We start from the raw sequence: 15,599 nt of genomic DNA, 5'->3' as shown, positions 1-15,599 counted from the left end.
CTGTAAGAGAAGGAACCGAGCTGACAGCAGGTAACAAAGTGGAGAGTTGGTGGTGGGTTGGCTGAGGAAAGCCAGGGCAGCTCCAGGGGATTTCAAAACTTGTAGTAACTCTCCGCTAGTTCCGAGTTCCCGGGACCTGATTCCTTATTTTGTATCATGGCCAAAACAGGCATTGATGGTATATATTAAACTTCCAAAAGTTTATAATAAATCTTCTGAGAGGCATCAATGGGATGGTTTTGTGTCGAGTTCTCACTTCGAGCTTTCAATCGTCGAGACACCCCCTAGGTTTCTTTTCACACATCCTTACAGACATGAGGGCGGGGGGGGGGGGGGGGGAGACCTAACACCAGAGTGATTTTGGCAATCGAAAATTCGAACTTTTTAATTTTAAATTTTCTGATTATCATACTGTCAACTTTATTCTAACATAGATTATACATCAACCCTGAATATTTATTTAATTGCCGGACATACAAACAGCCTTTTTTTTTTGCACAACATTGCTTCTATAACAAGAGGCATGCACGTCAAATGAGTGAATTCAGTGTGCAGGATGGCACATTTCAGATGTGTCAGTTTCCCATACCATTTGATATTCCACACCAGACTGCTTCAATTATGTCAGCACCCCACCCCATCACCTTTGCTTCCCACCCTAAACAATAATCTCAAAGTGCCCAAGATTCCATCATTGACCCTCTATGTTTCTTATTTGCAATCTGCATTATCTATACCACCCAATCTCTTACTGCAGCCTACTTGATGCAGAATTCTTGATCGTCAGTCGCAAAGTTTTTTTGACTTGTTTATAGGATGTGTGCATCACTGTCAAGACCAATTTTCTTAACTGCCCATCACAAATTGACCTTCAGAAGTTTTACTACATTACAGCCTTGAACCATTGTAGTCCAAGGGATATAGGCATTCCAACTGCACTTCCAGAATCATAGAATCCCTACATTGTGGAAGCAGGCCACTTGTCCTATTAAGTCTACCTTGACCGTACAAAGATCACATCATTCAGAACCACACTGTCCCTGTAACCCTCATTTCCCATGCCTAACCCACCGGGCCTGCACACCCCTGGATAATTTTCCATGGCCAATCCATTTAACCTGTACATCTTTGGACTGTGGGATGTAACCAGAGCATGTGGAGAAAATTCGTGCAGACTTAGGAGGAATTTGCAAACTCCACACAGACAGTTGCCCAAGGTGGAATCAAACTCAAGTCCCTGGTGATGTGAGGCAGCAGTGCTGACCACTGAGTCACCAGGCCGCTTACTTCTAGGAAGAGAGTTTCATGTTTTTAACTCAGTGTCGATGAAGGAATGACTTTATAGGTCTGAGTCAGGGTGACTCGGAGGGAAACTTGCGGAAGGTAATAATTCCAAGTGCCTTCTATCGTTGTCCTCCTTACTGCTGAAGGCATGAATTTGGAAGATGTGATCAAAGGAGCCTTGGTAAGTTCTAAACTGCTCCTTGTGGAGGGCTGTGACTGTGCATCAGTGATGTAGAAAGTGACTATTTAATATTATTAGAATCCTCACTTAGTTTTCATTGTTATTTATTTTTATTATTTAAAAAAATTTGGTTTGGAATTGTGAACTTGGAATAGAGAGCTGGAAGTGACTTGTGGTATTTGGAATAGCTTGTGGTTAAAGGAAAATAACAGATTAAACAAGCTTTATTTGCTTGTGAGGTTGGAAGCTAATTGCAGGCTGACTTTTGATTAAAACTGTCTTAATTGATACAGTGACCCTGGTAAGACCATTGTGTTTAAACAGGTAGAAGCTCTCGACTATTAAGCATGTCAGTACCTTCGAATTGGTTCTGGTAAGTCTGGAAACAGCCATGTGCTCAAGAAGATGGCTGTTGTTAACTGAAGCCTCAAGAAGAGACAAGCAGTCTATCAGGGTGGAACCAGATTTGAAGTTGTCGTTTTGAAACATATTTTCTGAGGAGATGAACTTGGCTGCTGACAACACAGCGTAAAGGTGTGAAAGCTTTCTGCCTAATCTGCTCCACCAACTGAGTAGAAGGCTGAATTAGAAGAATTTCTATCTTTGCTTGGTTGATCTGAGAAGGTAACCCTGATCAACATTTCAGAAAACCAATCAAGGAGTTCATATTTATGCCCGTGAAAAAAAATTGCAGACACCATTTAAGTAATCTGGCTAGTTTTATGATTTTCTTTTATTTACTCCTTAACTGTGTATTTGTCTGTTTGTCCTTTTGTGTGAATGGGGGCTGAAAGCAAATGTTTCATGTTTAAAGCATAAACATTAATCTTGTTGTTTATTTTTTCCTCTGCTAAGGTTATTGTGTATTTAATAAATTGTGAAGTCTTTTGCTTGAGTGTGTGGAATTAATTATTCTCAAAGTCTGGGATTCTTTGTTCAGAAGTCCAGTTGGGTACCATCAAAGGAATTATTCTGGGGCTTTGATTGTTTAATTTTACTGTTTTACAAATATAGTGGTGGGAAGGCTGACTTGGTTTGACTGTCTGTCTCCATGTCATATCAATATACATACAAACATATGAGTTTGGAGCAGGAGTAGGTCACTCAGACTCTTGAGTCTGTTGTGCCATTCAAAAAGATCATGGATGACTACTCCACATTCCAGCCTAGCCCTAACAAATTTTAAAGATGGTGAATAGGGTGCTGGTCAGGTAGGCTTCCTTTGGTGCTATGGTGATTCTCAATTGTTGTCGCAATTGTGGCAATTATTGGACCACACTCCAGATTTCTGCCTTTCTGAAGGTGACTTACTCACCACAGAATTCCCAATCTTTGATTTGGTCTTGTGCCTACAATACTTACCTGTTTGAATGAATTCAGTTTCTAGTCAACAGCAACCCCCAGAATGTTGGGGGGAATTCAGTGCTGGTAATGCCATTGAATGTCAAGGGGAGTTGGTTAGATTCTGCTTCATGAAGATGGTCATTGTTTGCCACTTGTGTGGAACAAATGTTTCTTGCCATTTATCAGTCCAAATCTGAATACCTGAAGAAGGGTTACATCCGAAATGTCGACTTCTGCACCTCCTGATGTTACCTAGCTTGCTGAGTTATAGAGTCATAGAAATGTACAATGTGGAAACAGACACTTCGGTCCAACCCATCCATGTCGACCAGATATTCCAACCCAATCTAGTCCCACCTGTCAGCACCTGTCCCATATCCCTCCAAACCCTTCCTATTCATATACCAAATGCCTTTTAAATGTTGATTCTGCCTTCCTGAATTATCTGCTGCTCCAGTAATCTTGTCTCTAATCTCCAGCATCTGCAATACCCACTTCTGCCTAGCTGAATTATCTGCTGCTCCACTCAGCTGGTACCTGTCATCATTCAGTGCTTCAAGCTCCAGCCAACTCTCCTGTTTCCAGTTTACTGATCTCCTCACTTTACCCTCTCTGATTCACCTAGCTTTCCCTCTGAAACTCCTCCTCTAGATCTTAGCTTGACCCATTTTGTCTCTCTAGCTCAATGTCTCGCAATAGGGTATAACCAACCCACCGCTCAGTTCAAACCCTCTCAATGCTTGATCTCCCTTCCCTTTCCTTCCCATTCCCGATCCCTTCCTGTTTCTTTTAAAACTGCATTCCAGGGGTGACTGTGAACAAATAAACTGAAACTTGGGGTGGGTTGGCTGGCGCCACGGCTGGACTCTGGGGCCTGGGGCCTGGGGCTCATCTGGTGCCGCGGCTGGACCCCAGGGCTGGGATCTGGGGCTCACCTGGTGCCATGGCTGGACCCTGGGCTGGGGCCTGGGGCTGGGACACACGCGCTGTGCCCTGTGCGATTGCCACGATAAGCACACCGCAGCCCCCCCCAACCACTCTGGTTCTTCCAGCTCCCTTTCTGTCTACTTTGGATTCTAGCATCTGCAGTTTTTTTGTCTCTAAGCCTAAATATTAGCTGAGTCTAAGAGAGCTTGAGGAATACAGATGCTGGAGAGTCAGGGTCGAAAAGTGTGGCGCTAGTAAAAGCGCAACAGGTCAGGCAACCTCTGAGGAGCAGGAGAATTTCAACTATTAGCTGAGTCTGAGATGGTTATGTTACTGTATTAAAAATCCTGTGGACATGTGTTCAAACCTCATGGCAGTTTGAAATTTGAATTGCATAAAACTAAGGAAATAAAGTGTTTGTATCAGTAAAGGTGACCAAAAAGCTGAATCCAAGCTTTTACTTTGTCAGCTGAAGGAAGTCCATCAACTAGCCAGTAGATTACAGAAATGTAACATTGTCACAACAGACACAGGTAATACGAGTGTCACTGTGGGCAAGCGCTAAAGATGGGTTTTTCTCTGATTCCAGTGTTGCCTGAGTACCTTGTGGAAGACGTCGGAATTTGAGGATTGTTAGCAATTATCTGGATAGTGAGAGAGAATGCCTCGACCTTTTATAACCATCCTCCCTCCCTGATGGCTTTGTAGATCTATCTATACCAAATGGACTACAGCAGTTCAATATGGTGGCTCACAACACCTTTGAAGGGGAAATGGGATTGGGCAACTAATGCTGGTCAAGCTAGTGATGGCCATATCCCATGAATGAATGAAAAAAATTTCAAATTTATCTTTCACTCTCCACCATCCAGTGATTGAAAAGGAAAAAAAAAACACCAAATGGGGTAATTATGATTTTTTTCAGCTTTCTTTGAAAGCTCATAAACAAATTCACATTTGACACAAAATTTTTCTATGTTCAGCATGTTTATTTATCCAGCATTGAGTATACAGATTTATTTAACTATAATTTTATGGGCTGGTGCGGAGGATGCAAGTTTATCCAGTATACCCAGCATGAACAAATAATAGCTAAAATCTGCTATGAACAGAAGCCTCCAACTCCACTACTGTCATTGGTGTGCCTTGGGACCCTAATAAAATCCTAATGTGCACACATCAGCAGGAGGTTTCAAATTCTGATTGCTAGTTTCACCCAGCTGATTGCTCCCAGATTCCAGTGCCGCAAGGGATCAGATGCTCAGAACCGCGCAGACTTGGGCTATTTTACCCTGGGCCCGATTTTCCAGGGAGTGTCAATCTCATGCAGCTTATCTCTTTGACCTCTCTTTTTGATAAGAGTGAAGAGGGCTCCGTATTTTTGAGAGGAGGTTCTGGATGCAGTGACCCTGTGAGCTCTGGTGATTGGCTGGGTAAGGGTGGGGTAGTGTTGGATTGGATCCTTAGTGGTGTCACATCATGTCTAGGTGTGTAAAAGTTCTGGGATTGATGGAGTTGGAGTGTGTGAGTTGAGCATGGCATCTGTTAAATAGTTACATGGGAGTTAGACTATGCTTTTGATTGCCTAACTTTTCTTGACTAAATATTTAACTTAACTTCATTGGAACCACTCAAAATCTTTGATTTTTATGGAGATCTGCAGAGAATTCTACGCTTAAAGAAACTGCCCAGAAGAATATTTAATTTCTGACAATTCTTTCAGAGTCTCTACAATAGGCATTAAGTTGGGTCTGACATACTGACTGACTGGCCATTATAAAATCCATACTCTGGTAATTGTAGAGCTTCTGACCTTTGGTTAGTTGGCAGCTCTCAGTGTATATTCTCTCTGCCCTTGGGTACTTCCACTGGGAGAATGCCTGCTGTTGTAAAGTTACGTGACTAATTGGCACTGAATAAGGTAGCGCTTCCTAAAAGGAGGTGGCATTGTGATAGTAGCCCATTTTCAATTTGAGAGTGAAACTTTCATGTCCTCCACTCAATACTGCCCAGAGTCTGCAAAGGAATGCCTGCAAAGTTGAGTGAGTGAGCAAACGTTTGTCAGACAACGGATTATCTGTAAAGCTATGTGGGGGTCCTTGTTGGTGGCAAGAATAGAAGCATCATGTATTATTAAAATGGAGAGACACTACAGAATATCGCAATGCAGACAGATCTGGGTGTCATCATAAATACTTTAATACTAGGGTAGTCTTGTTATCAGCATATATGTTGTTAGTGAGACCACCTAGAGCGTTTTTCAACACAAAATGAAAATACTGTCTTTGCTCCAAATCTGAAGTTAAAAACAAAGAGAAACAGATTTAACATTTCAGATTAGCAGAGTGATCTTTACTTGTGTTACCTCTTATGGCATGTGACCTGTTGAGTAATCCCATCCTTTGTTGTTTTTATTTCAGAATACTGTGTACAATATTTGATCTCTTTATTTGAGGAGGGATATGCTTCCATTGGAAGTGTTCATGGAAGGTCGATCGCTAGGACAAAGATGTCCTTATGGGGAACAGGCTGGGCCTATAATTATGGGTATTTAGTAGAATGACAGATGACCTTATTAAAACTGTGGACAGGGAAGTGGAGTTGGAGTCACAGTTAGATCTATCACAGTTTTATTGAATGGCAGAGTAGGCTGGAGATGTTGAATATCCAACTTCTACTTCTGTTTTTTTGTGATTTCATGATTTTATGGTTAAGATCATTCTCAGCTGCAATAAGGAATGCCCTATTTTGTAGAACCTACAATGTTGCTTCAGTTAAGTGTTTCTGACCTTTTCTCTAGTTTGAGTAATTTCAGTTGCTCTTTTATAGCAAGGCAGAGTGGCAAACAGTGTTTTGTTCAGATACGGTTAACTATTTAAGCCAAGTTTGTTATCTATGAATCTTGAGAAAATTATAAAGATGCAATATCAATACATAGATACTTTGTCTCCAAGCTTGGTAATTGCAGCTGATGTTTGAATCTCCAACATGTGAATGCTCAAATCAAGTTGTAAAGTTAAAAATAGGGGATGAGGGTTGTTTCTTCTTTTTCCTTTCGAGTTGACTGACTCCTTTGCATTTGAATAAAGCATCAATTTCAGCTCAGCTGTCTGTTATTTAATGCATTTAATGTCAAGTTGAAACTTGACAACTTGTTAAATTCAGCTTGCATTGAAATGCCAATTCAACTGATTGGTGTACAGTTGAAGGTAGCAGTAGACATTTTACATCATACTATTACTATACTAGGATAATATGATAATTGCTGATGCACCTTTTTATTTATTTATAAATAAATAAAACTAAATATGCATATTACTCCACTAGCAACCTCCTTCAGAAATAAAAGGAGGTAAGTACATTATTTTCTTTGAAAATAATTCTTTGATCGTCAGAATGGTAGACTTAATTATCATTCCTACAGAACTAACATCATTGCCAATTACTGTGTGATGTTTTGTGTTTATAAATTCAAATGCACACATTTGCAACGTCCACTAGAGGACAGAAGAGCAGCAGCAAAGATTGTTAATTCCTCAGATGGTGTGTTACAATGAGTTCCAATGGCCTGGATCTTGTGTCGAGTGGCCCTCGTTGTTAGTTTGAACTTTTCCAAGCCCTGACGCTCCTCTATATTTCTTACCAGCTCTTCCGAGCCTAATTCCCAGAAACGTAGAGTGCAGCTTCCCTCTGAGAACTCCATAAAAGCAAGATGGTGTCCAAAGGAAGAGGGGAGGGAACACATATCCCCTCTAAAGGCATCAGCTGTCTTATGGTAATTTAAAAATTGTGATAAAGGTTCATAATTTATTGCTGTTATTATTTGGAAACTTGGGCTCTAAGCAGAGGTAAATGGGTTATTGATTTTAATTCTGTGCAAGTAATTTTCTTGAGGGTGAGAAAATTTTTGCATCATGTCAAAACCGCATTCCCAAGTAACCGCGTGTCTTAAACGAACTGCCCAAGCAAGTTACCCAGTGAGATAATTGCTGAAGCGAATAAGAAACTGAAGTAGGCCTCTCGGCCTTTCATCCCAGCTCTTCCATTCAATAAGACCAAGCCAGATCTTGTACTCTGATTACCACATTTCCATGCACCCCCCAAAAAAATCTATCTACTTCTGCTTTCACAACCTCCATAGTCATCTGAGGCAAAGAGTTTCAAATGTTACACTGCCTGCTGAGGGAAGACATATTTCTCGTTGTTACTCTAAAAGGGTGACTCCGAGATTATAACCAGTATCCCCCTCGTTCTGGACTCACCCAGAAAAGGGAAACATCCTTTCCAAATTTACCATTCGGGGTCTTGTGTACTTCAATCAAATAATCCCTCATTCTTCTAAACTCTAATGGAAACAAGCACAGTCTGTCCAATCTTTCCTATTCCAGGTTTCAGTCTCATAGACCTCCTCTGAAATGTTTTCAATACATTTACATCTTTGCTTGAATAAGGAGACCAAACTGCACACTGTATTCAAGATTTACTTTTACCAATGACCTATATAATAAAAACATTTACTAATTTAAGAGTAACCCCATGGGGAGATAAATGGAGAGGGGCACATACATGTCCAGTTCAGAGAGAACAATTCCTTATCCGCAGAATTAGATTTTGTCTCTGCATCTTGGAGAGACAGTAATAAAATGAAACACATCTGGTGAATGTGCAGAAATTCACCAGGAGGTAACACTTGCAACATGATCAGTTGAGTAAGAAATGAAGTTGTATTTCACTGTGATATTGCTGGAATATAGGGTTGAAATTTTACGTTAGTTTGCAAAAGCAAATAAGTTACCTCAGTGTAAGTTTGTGAAAAACATGCAGACAAGTACAGTTTGGTTAGAAATCTGCATTAATTATTCAAAATTGAGAAAACCTGAAGATCTCAGCGGTGTGTGGATTTGAGGAAAATATTTCACAGCACATATGACAAGAAATGAGGGGAAAAACAGCGGAGTCAAACCTACTAATTGGGCAGGGAAAAGATATTTTGCATTTAAGTAACTATAAACTGATGGCGTGTGGGATAGATGGGCCTTTGTTTTGTAAATATTTCAACCTGTTATATTTAGATAACTTAGTTTTTTTTGTGTAATAAACTTATTTATTGTTACAATGAAATCTACAGCCTCGTATTTTCATGTTTCAGTGAAAGACTACCACTTTAATTGCAAAAGAGTACAATCTATTAAGTCATATTTCTTTCTGGTTTCTGTCTGGACAGTGCTAACTTCAGTTGGCATCACAACACAATACATGATGTAAATGTGTATGATGTATTATCTAGAAAATAACATCCATACGGACTCATCCAAGATAATTTAGCTCAAGTGAGGGAAAGAATCAAGTTTATGATAGACAATGACATTATTGAACAGAGTCATAATAACTAAAGCTCACCAACTGATGATACCAAAACCAGATGAATAATGATTATGTATTGTTTGTCACAATATCAGGGTGATAACAAAGACAGATTCATATCTAAGTCCATCATCAGAGGATGATTGTATTTGAGAAGATTGGACATGCATAGTTTGTTTCAAAAATTGACATTGATAGAAAATTAGTAAGTTCCATTGATACAGCCAAAAATATCAGCTTTTGCAAAACTAGATGGACTTTATTCATATAAAGTTATGATACTTGAAATGAAAAATGCACCAGCAACTTTGCAACCATTAACCGACAAGGTCATTGAAGGATTATGCAACTGTGCAATATACATAAATGATTTGGTTGTATTCAGCTAAATCTGGGAAGAACATTTACAACACTTAACTGGACTGTGTGATTGGTTATAAAGAGCCAATTTGGTCATGTTTGCCATAAGTGAATTTATTAAACTAAAAGTGACTTATTTAGGTCGCATGGTGGGATAATGTCCAGAGAACCAAAAAGGGCTATTTTAAATTTCCTGTGTCTGAGACGCGACACTATTTTTCAGTAGGAGAAAGTGAGGACTGCAGATGCTGGAGATCAGAGCTTAACAATGTGTTGCTGGAACAACGCAGCAGGTCAGGCAGCATCAAAGGAGCAGGAGAATTGATGTTTCGGGCATAAACCCTTCTGCATCAAAGGAACAGGAGAATCAATGTTTCGGGCATAAGCCCTTTTGCATCAAAGGAGCAGGAGAATCGACGTTTCAGGCATAAGCCCTTCTGCATCAAAGGAACAGGAGAATCGATGTTTCAGGCATAAGCCCTTCTGCATCAAAGGAACAGGAGAATCAACGTTTCAGGCATAAGCCCTTCTGCATCAAAGGAGCAGGAGAATCGACGTTTCAGGCATAAGCCCTTCTGCATCAAAGGAACAGGAGAAGGGCTTATGCCCGAAACGTCAATTTCACTATTTTGCAGTAGCATTGCATGAATGGATTTGTTCAAATTTCATTCCAAATTTCAGTATTGTTGTAACTCCTTGATGAGTTTATTAAAGAAAGGCAAGAAATGTGGATGGATAAAAGAACATCAGAGTTGTACTCATTGCAAAAACAGAAATTTCCACCAAAACTGACAGAATCTGCGAGAAGAATGAAGAGTTATCAGAACTGATAGCAGCTAATGATGTGTTGAAGTGGCAGGTGACTGCAAGCTCTGGGTGGACAGAACATAGGTGTTCTGCAAAGCAGTCACCCTGTCTGCATTTCGTGTCTGAAATACAGAGGAGACCATACTGTGACCAAAGTGAATACCGTAGACTGGATTGCTTCACCTGCAAGGTATGGCTGGGGCCTTGGATGATGAGGAGGGAGGAAGTCAACAGATAGGTGTTACACCTTCTGCAATTGTATGGGAAATTGCTGTGCAGGTGTAGGGAGGTGGAAGAGTGTGGTGTGACTTAGATTTGACAAGAACTAGGAGTGAAATTGGTTGTCAGAGAAGGATCTTGATGTTTCTGTTTATAATTCTCTAAAGCAATGATAAGAAACTATGCTCAAAGTAAAGCTATTTTCTAAACAACATGTTCAAGATGCCCTTGCAAGGTAGGACTTGAACCAGGCCTCCTGGCTCAGAGGTAGGGGCACTGCCACTGCACCTCAAGAGCCCTGAATTAGTCTTGCAAGGATGCCAGCAAGTGGATTAAACTGACAACCTTTATAGTATTATTACTAGACTCAAATCATCATCAGACAATGATTGCATTTGAGAAGATTGGACATGCATGGTTCGTTTCAAAACTTGTTGATGGAACATTTGTCACTACACTGCCCAGAGTAAATAGGGTAATTGGTAACTGTGACCATTTGAGAGGCTCAAGTGTTAAAAGAGTTGGATAATTGTCCAATTAAAAGGGGTTTCGTGGTGCTGTGGTAGATACATTTTTGCTTCTGAAATAATTTTGTTGAAACAACAGGGTTGGAAAGTAATGATAGTAAACACAGATACTGTGGGATTTGCTATTCTGGTTTTGGTGATGAATCGTTTGTATATCTTTTGAAGACAGACAGTAGGTAAGGTGGAGTTTACAATAGAGTGGATGACACATGCTCTGTAAACGAAGTTGGTTTGATAGACTTCTTCACCATTCTTTGTATTTTTATATTGATTTAATTGTATCAATTTTGTTCAACACAGTTCCTCTTAAAATTAAAGAGGGTTTGCAAAAATAGTTAAATGCATTTGTGTATAGTTTGGGGAGGGGCTTCCATAGACATTTGCACAGAATTAACCGTCCTTGGAAAAGTGCCAGGATGTGAAGAGTACTTAGCAAGTTATGTGTGGATTGTACATCGTGGAGGCACATCTTAAGAGGAAAGTAGCTGTTTAAAGAAGTTGGGAACTACAGCTATAAATGGAAAAGAACTCAGTTTGGGAGGGCTGAATCTTTTATAAGAAACAAGCGTATCAATTTGGTATAGTGATTTTCCTATACAAAAACTTGACCTTCATGCTTATCCTCATTACTCTTAAAGTATTGACTCTTGCTGGAGTGTGGCTGTGTGGGTGGACACTGGCAGCTTTCTACCATCACATTTGAGTTTTTCAGATGTGAACTGAGGTCATAGCTGCCTGCACGTGAATGCATTGTGGAAACATGACAATCTCGTCCTCATTCACACACAGGTGTGCACATATCTTGCAGTGTGTACCAGAAGGAGGAGCTCTTGGCTGAAGTTCTCTCCTTCAGTGGTATTGAGACCAAATATATTTACCCAAATGTTTCCCAACCGATTCTTCAAAGTGGCAATTGAATGTGCAACCCTTTTCATGCTGTACTGAGTAAGTTACTCTCAGGAGAACGTAGTTAAACTGCAGCTCTGTTTAACTTCTCAGGCTGCTGGTAGCAGAGAAGCCCAACAACGCACAGTGGTCTTCTAGGAGACTGCAAAGGTCTGCAATCATCTGACATGAATCGTTGAGTCTCATTGTTACTCTGTTGTGCCCAAGAAGTTTATGCTTGTAACCTCTGTGAATATTGCCTTCTGCAGTTTGTATCTGTGTGCTATGGTACTGACCTAGCTATTGCCGCTGCTAATCTTGTTCCATTTCTGAAATCCAAAATAAATTTGATGAATTAAAGGTTGGCAGCTGGGAAGCCTAGATTGAAGGCAATAAGCTTCAAAGTAATGGAAGCACATTATCACAACAAGCCCTGCATTTCATCGTAACAAGGAAGTAGGTGTGTGTCATCAGCATTTAAAGAATATCTTGTCAATCATTTGTTCAAATTCAACTCTCGTTTTGATTTCCCTGAGTTCCGCAAAGCAGGGATACTCACAAACTAACAATTAATACAGTTCTTGACTGTGACAACCTTCTCTCTCATAGGAAGACAATTCATGCCATGATGGTCAACTCTGGGTTAAGCTCCTGTTGAAGCTCAGGAACTCTAGTCATAACAGTATCTGCTGCATTTGCTGCAGTGGGAGACATGTGTTGAGACAATACATGATTTGCTGGCCTCTATTTTCTCAAAACTTGCCTCTCAACATTTCTGCTCACCTCTTTCAGCGCCCTTCCAAAGTGTCAGCCTCCAGAGGTCATGACCCCAAGTTATCAGTGTCAATGTCTGCCATGTTCTTATTCCACATACAGGTGTCTTTGTAGCAAAGGTATTGACACTCAGAGATCGTGACTCGGTGGCTGGTTCGATGTACAGATGGTCTTTGACCATACAACCATCAGGGAGAAAGTGAGCACTGCAGATGCTGGAGATTAGAGTCGAAGAGTGTGGTGCTGGAAAAGCACAGCCGGTCAGGCAGCATCCAAGGAGCAGGAAAATCGACATTTCGAACATAAGCTGTTCATCAAGAATGAGGGGGTGGCCCAAGGGGGCTGAGAGATAAATGGGGAGGGGGTGGGGTTGAGGGGAAAGGTAGCTGGGAATGCGATAGGTAAATGAAGTAGGGGGTGAAGTTGATGTCAGAGAGGAGGATGGAATGAATAGGTGGCAAGGAAGATGGACAGTTGGACAGGTCAAGAGGGCAGTGTCAAGTTGGAAGGTTGGATCTGGGTTAAGGTGGAGGGAGGGGAAATGAGGAAACTGGTGAAATCCACATTGATCCCGTGTGGTTGAAGGATTACAAGGAGAAAGATGAGGCATTCTTCCTCCAGGTGTCAGGTGGTTAGGGTTTGGCAGTGGAGGAGGCTCATCATCTAACCGATAAACATGGCCGAGTCAGCACAGACACAATTGGCCTAGCAATGAAACAATATTGATGGAATTTGCATATTCCGGGATCTCTGAGTTGATCCTCTTGCCTTGCTAAGGGCTGCTGAGGAAACATCTGAGCAGTGAAGGCAGGAATTGTTCAGCTTTTTCTCCTGTATAACATTTTTGTCCAATCCTCTAGAGGAGTGCACTAGGAATGCAGGTTTGGTAGACAGTCAGATTGCTGTTGTCCTACACTCTCTTACCCATCTTGGACATCAGCCTTTTTGATGTGTGTATTGATTTTTGCACCAAGTGATAGATTGCTGGCAATTGTGGAAACCCTAGATATGGAAAGCTATCCACAACCTCTAGGGTTACTGTGTTAATGCTGGTAGATGGTGGTAAGGCAACATCGTGGACCGTAATATTTGGCTTCCTGATGCTGATGTTGTTAGAAAGTATGTCCATTTGTTGTCTGCTAGATTTTATTTTAAGCAGCTCTCAGTGCTTCTTATATATTTGGGGTGGCACGGTGGCACAGTGGTTAGTACTGCTGCCTCACAGCGCCAGAGGCCTGGGTTCAATTCCTGCCTCAGGTGACTGTGTGGAGTTTATACATTGTCTGCGTGAGTTTGCTCCGGTTTCCTCCCACAGTCCAAAAATGTGCAGGCTAGGTAAATTGGCCATGGTAAATTAGTAATCCAATCTAAATCTAATATTGTGATTGCAGTATTACAGATGATATCTCAAAGTGTGTTCCATTTCGTTTCTGCACTCTGTATGAGGGTGCCACATAGCATGTCATTAAGAAGCTGTTGGTTTTACCTAGGTAGTCAATACTGCGGATTTGATATAACGACACCATTTCTACTTTGAATGAGAAAGATTGAAGGGTTACGTTCTCAGCCTAGTGCACACCAGGGAGTGATCTGTTTCGCAGTCAGTGCTGTGATAGCTGGATCTGTTGTGAATGTTATTCATTCACAGGAAGTGATGGTCAGATCCAGTTGGTACAAATACTCTGATCATGGATGGACAGAACACATTCTGAACCATTTATGTTGGCTCCATCACTGAGAGTATTGAGTTCATTACAGCGAAGCCTACTTCTTCATCACAGGTTTCTTCTGAATTCCTTCCCAGTCAGATAAACATGTAACATTTGTCCTTCAGTGATCTGCTCTCACAAAGTCACAAGATCACAGAACCATAAAACATAGGGGCAACATTAGGCCATTTGGCCCATCTAGTCTACTCCACCATTCAATTATGACTGACATGTTTCTCAACTCCATTCTCCAGCCTTCTCCCCATAACCCTTGATCCCCTTACTAACCAAGAACCTATCTATCTCTGTCTTAAATACACTCAATGACTTGGCCTCAGCATCCTTCTGTGACAATGAGTTCCACAGAATAAAGACGCTTTGGCTGAGGAGGCCTATGGTAGCTATGCCGATGTTCAGCCCATTGAATTCTATGTGGATCACAGCAGTTTTGTGCTTACTTTACCAACTGCAAATCATCTGTCAGTTTTTTATACATGGTACTGACATTGCAGTTTGCCCATCAAAGACTTTGCATCTTCTTTTGTTTTGTTTGTTTCATTTGTTTGTCTGTGTGGTGGATTACACTCACTAGTTGAACAAAGACTGAACGACAATGTCATGGTCTCTCCATTTGTAGCAACCAATCTCTATGTCATTCCACTTGGGATTATTACTTGCAACTGCTGTCCAAGGTTTAGGCTTAATGCTCTGCAGCCAAACTGTAGCATCCTCTCTTAGGCCCAAGCCTATGCAAAATTTGAAGAGGGACTGGGCTCTTGAAATTTCAAGGTCACCCTCTTGATTTCCTCTGTTGAGTCAGTAACATTACATTTTTCAATGACTTCTTTGTAGGAGATTCTGGAAAGACATATTTAGATGACTGTTTGCTTTGGGACTGGGTGTAGGATTGGTTCCTGAATACTGGGGAAGGCCTGTACACTGCATGTCTTGGGCAAAGTCTCCTCCTGGGGCTGCGAGGGTTTACAAGGTGGCCTTTTCACTGTGGCACTACTGCCCAATGTGTTATGGTGATGGGGATGGATCAATGCTCAGAATTGCCACTTAAATGGGCTATCAAGAGCCTCACTAGGCCCAAGGCTGGGTATTCCTGTACTGTGGGGAATGAATCAGAGTGGGGTGGCAAGCTGATGATTGGCCTCCTAATCCATTTTAGTGCCCTGTCCCTTTTGAAAAGCACAGCCAACAGTAGGGTGTAAA

At 41.1% G+C, this 15,599-nt stretch overlaps 1 protein-coding gene across 3 annotated transcripts in view; it reads left to right on the top strand.

Annotated features, from left to right (window-relative positions):
• Positions 1 to 15,599, top strand: part of saxo4 (stabilizer of axonemal microtubules 4) — a 183,919-nt gene that overhangs the window by 38,009 nt on the left and 130,311 nt on the right. The window lies entirely within an intron of this gene.

This window comes from Chiloscyllium punctatum, chromosome 22 (genome assembly GCF_047496795.1).
Source record: "Chiloscyllium punctatum isolate Juve2018m chromosome 22, sChiPun1.3, whole genome shotgun sequence".
Taxonomy (NCBI): Eukaryota; Metazoa; Chordata; class Chondrichthyes; order Orectolobiformes; family Hemiscylliidae; genus Chiloscyllium; species Chiloscyllium punctatum.
This window is presented reverse-complemented; position numbering and strand designations above follow the sequence as displayed.